This window comes from Canis lupus, chromosome 6 (assembly GCF_011100685.1).
Source record: "Canis lupus familiaris isolate Mischka breed German Shepherd chromosome 6, alternate assembly UU_Cfam_GSD_1.0, whole genome shotgun sequence".
Taxonomy (NCBI): domain Eukaryota; kingdom Metazoa; phylum Chordata; class Mammalia; order Carnivora; family Canidae; genus Canis; species Canis lupus.
In genome coordinates, this window is record NC_049227.1 from 58458797 (window position 1) to 58463985 (window position 5189).

Sequence of the window (5189 nt, forward strand, 5' to 3'; positions counted from 1 at the left end):
CCAAATCAAAAGACACCAGCAACAAAGTAAAAAGACAAACTATGGAACTGGAAAAAATATTTGCAAGCCATACATCTGATAAGGGGTTGACATCCAAAATACATAAAGAACTAGTGTAACTCAATAGAAAAAAAAAACCCACAGGAAGCATCCCAAGTGTCCATTGATAGATAAATGTATAAAGGAGATGTGGTATATATACACAGCGGAATATTACTTAGCCATAAAAAGAATGAAATCTTGCATTTGCAATGACATGGATGGAGCTAGAGAGTAGCTAAGCAAAATAAGTCAGAGAAAAACAAATAGCATATGATTCCACTCACATGTGGAATTTCAGAAACAAAACAAATGAGCAAAGAAAAAGAAAAGAGAGAGCGAAATGGAGAAACAGACTCTTAACTACAGAGAACAAACTGATGGCTATCAGAGGGGAGGTGGGGAGGGTGGGGATTGTGAAGTATGTGATGGAGATTAAGGAGTACACTTTTTAAAAAAATATTTTATTTATTTATTCATGAGAGACACACATAGAGAGAGAGAGGCAGAGACACAGGCAGAGGGAGAAGCAGGCTCCATGCGGGAAGCCCGATGTGAGACTCGATCCTGGGTCTCCAGGATCTCGCCCTGGGCTGAAGGCAGGCGCTAAACTGCTGAGCCACCCAGGGATCCCCCAAGGAGTACACTTGTTAGGAAGAGCACTGGGTGATGTATGGAATTGTTGAATCACTATATTGTACTCTTGAGACTAATATAACACTGTATATTAACTATACTGAAATTAAAAACAGTAAAAAATTCTATCCTTTTTCTTTAAAAAAAAAAAAAACCCCACCAATAACCCAATTAAAAAATGGGCAAAGGACATGAATAGACATTTCTCTAGAGAAATATAGAAGGTTGATGGATATTTGAAAAGATCACTAGTCACTAGGGAAATGCAGATTAAAACCACACTGAGATATCACCCTATACCTGTTAGAAGGGGCATTAGCAAAAAGACAAAAGATAACAAATGTTGGCATGGATGTGAAGAAAAGGGAACCCTCGTTCTCTGTTGGTGGGAATGTAAATTGGTACAGCTACTATGGAAAACAGCATGGAGGTTCCTCAAAAGATTAAAAATAGAAATACCATATGATCCACCAATTTATTTTTGAGAACATATTCAAAGGAAACAAAAGCACTAATTTGAAAAGATATTGTACACCCATGTTCACAGCAGCATTATTAACAATAGCCAAGACATGGAAACAACCTAAGTGTCTATCAACAGATGAATGGATAAAGAAATGTGTGTGTGTGTGTGTGTGTGTGTGTGTGTGTCTCCAATGGAACATTATTTGGCCATAAAAAAATGAGGAAAATCTATCATTTGTGATGATGTGGGTGGATCTTGAAGGCATTATGCTAAGTGAAATAAGTCAGAAAAAGAAATACTGTATGATCTCACTGACATGTGATATCTAAAATGAAACAAAATAAGAAAACCTATAGAAAAAGAGACCAGACTTGTGGCTACGAGAGGCAGAGGATGGAGAGACAGGGAATTAGAAAGAGGTGGTCAAAAAGTACAAAATTCCAGTGATACTATAACTACTGCTGAGAATGCACTTACAATGTAATGACTGTAGCTAACACTGTTGTACAATACATGAGAAACCGAAGAGAGTAAATCCCAAGAGTTTTCACCATAAAATTTTTTCCTTTTTCTCTTTTTTTTCTTTATTGTATCTATATGAGAAGATGGATGTCAGCTGATCCTGTTGTAGTAATCATTTCATAATATATATAAATCAAACCATCATGCCATACACCGAAACTTATACAGTGAGGTAGGTCAATTATTTCCCTTTAAAATTGGGGAAAAAAATAACTTGCTCAAAGTTAGACAACCATGTCTCTATTTACATGTCAAAATCCAGTTTGTGCATATTTTTTTTTCATTGTACAGGAACAGATGTTCTCTTCTGCCATGTTTTAGGGGAACAGTAATTAAATTCATTAATTACTAAACACATGGCTTACATCTGAAATATTTGGCTGAATTTGGGGGCTGGATTTTAAGAGGCACATTGACAAATCGAAAGCATGTTCATAGGGTGGCCAAGATTAACTAACAGTGGCAAGAAATATAATTTAAGAAAAGAGTTTATTTTGTACTATGCTAAGCATGTCACATGGGTTGTTACTTTTAATCCTTACAGTCATTTACTGTTGGCACAGAACTAGTGACTGGAGTCACATAACAAGCCCTGATGCCGGAACCTGCGCCTTTATCCATTTACTGTACAGTGAGAACCCTGGACGGTATCTTGTACAAGAATCTGTGGAAGAACTGAAGATCTGGGTTGATGAAGGAAAGAACTGGGACCCATGGAAACAAGTTACTAGATGGAGATTTTATCTCAACAAAATAAGATCCTCCTATTCTTAGAACTGAGCATTCAAACAAAAGCTGAAAGACCCTTTTAAAGGAATGAATGAAAGATTTTAGCTCTAAGATAGGATGTGAGCAAAATAGAACAAATAACCAAGTTGTTGATTTCATTTCTACTTACTATCAGAAAAACAAAAGTCTCTATTAAAAAAAATAATAACAAAATAATGATTGAATACCACAGAGATGTGAGGGATCAGTGAACAGAAATAAAAGGTATTTTAAGTCCCCTTGATTTTTTCTATATAATGACACAGGTCAGACTTTAAAGCTGCTGATTCAACCAGACATCTGTCTGGTAAGTGTGACCATATAAATATAGCCAAGGCACATATATTGTCATTGGTTCCACCAATATTTACTGTAATTGGTGCTTATGTGTGTCGGTTATATGCTAGGTCTTCAGAAATGATTAATATATGGCACTACCCTTCAGAACTAGCATAAAAATAAATAATTGCAATTCAGCAAAATTAATGCGAGCTGATGGAGGTATGGTGTTAACAATGAAATGAAGCCAATGACATGTTTTAAAGGGGCGAGGCTGCAGTTACTAAGCCCTTCTTCTTGGTTTACATAAGCACCAGTAGTTACACCTTACACCTTACCTTACACTTACCTTACACTAAAGAGGTCAGTGTAGCATCCATTTGCTCTACAAAATTTGCACACATCTCTACTAAATCACTCACATGTCATGAAACAATTAGCTTACCGGTGGAAATCCTGGAACTAAGGTCCTGTGCATCCTCACCTTTGCATCACCTTATTTACATCCACAGCTAAACGTGTGGTCCAAGAGCAGAACATCTTTACAAATAAAGTTTTGCCACACAGCAGTTTCACACTGAGCAATGTCCTTGGTGGCACCTTAGACTGGCGTGGGCTGTCCTGTCAATGAAGGGAATAGAAGCCACGGTCCTCAGGGGCTGAAACATTTGATCCCAATTCCCACCGGAAGATGAGCGTGGGAAGAACAGGGGAGGCAGCAGGAGTCTCCGAACCTCCCCATGCTGATCCATCACAGAAGGTGGGAGGCATATTTTAAAGTTTTGCCAAAGCACAGTCAGCAGTGATCCTCAGCATTGGGAAGATAGCAGCAGGCTCACCATGTGAGTACTAACCCAAGACTCGCACAGCCAGGGAGAGAGGGTCAATTTGGATTTCAAACCCCCATCTCCTCAGGTGACCTGCCACTCTTCCTGCTACACCAGAGAATGTGAAGGTGTTCATAGAAGGGGATGTGGGAAGAACTTTTACGAGGGCTTGGTAGCCACATGGTGAGTGCAAGACTCTGTTTGGGAGTGATGGGCAAGACAGATGAGTTCCTATCCTCGTGGAACAGTCAGGGAAGACAGAGACTACATGGGTAAAAAAAAGAAATGGACATTATTTTAATGACTCTTAAGTATCATGGGCACGATGAAGGAGGATGCTGGGTAAGGGAGCAGAGGTGCTCCTTCAGCCAGAGTAGGAACGGGCTCTTCAGAGAAGAGGAGACGTTTGAGGGAAGGCTAAGGAAAAGGAACAGCCATGCAAAGACCCAGGGGAAATATATCTTAAGATCTTGCTTGTTCTTGGAACAACAACAACAGCAAAAAAAAGCCAGAGGGTCAAAAGGCAGGAAAGGAGAATGGACGAGTAGCCTGGGAAACAGGTGAGGTCCAAATTATGAGGGCCTTCTGGCCATGCTAAGGACTTTGGAGGCTGTCCTTGGTATATGGGAATCTACGGTGGGGGGAGGGGGCGGGGATGCAGGGGCATGACCTTACTGTGGCCCCAGGTGAAGGATGTGGTTTTGAGAAGCAAGAGCATCTAAGAGACTATTGCAATGTTCCAGGTGAGGGCTGCTGATGACTCAGGCTAGGTTCCTAGCCGAGGAAGTGATAAGTGGTTTTCAGATTCAAAATCTATTTTGGAGGTAGTGCTGACAAAACTTATTACTGGATTGGACATGGGATGGGAGGAAAGGATGAATCAAGAAAACTCTGGGTTGGGTGGATGGCGAGGAAGGCCTTAGGGTGGTAGAGTTGAGGGCCAGGCCCTCCCATTGGATGGAAGAGGGTTGTGATGATTTAGGATCATACAGATAAGTCTGAATGGGTGTGTTCTAAAACATTATGGGGCCAGAACGCACCATAAATCATAGTAGGGAGAAGCCATCACTTTTAAAGCACACAGAACAGAGAGTGGAAAGAATGCCAGGATCATCTTTGGTTTGTACAATACAGTTATGTGTGAGAAAAGTCTCTCCTATATCGCTCATCTGTTCTGAATCATTAACCACTGTCATCTATTACTACATCTCGGTTCTGGTGAATGATTGCTTTAGAAAATTGCTTTTCACAAGCCTAGACTGATGCATCCTCTTTATTTCATTAGTATTTTATGTAGGCAGAACACATTAGTTGATTTCGCAATAATATTTATAAACATTCTAGAAAGAGGCAGGACATTTAAATACATCTTTGCTGATTTTTTCCTCTGTGCATGTGAGATTATATCATTAAATTACAACCAACATGTGATACTTCTGTGTTCTCCTTTTAACAATTTGTTATGAATATTATCGCACATCTTTGAGTTTTCATGGCCATCTTATTTTTAATTTGCTCTAAAATATTTCTCTTTAATTTATTACTGTTTGCAATGGTTTTAAAAAATTTTTTTTACTGTTTTCAATGTTGATGAACAAATTAGTTCAAGACCAACATGTGTATACGAATTATATACTGAATATAAAAATTGT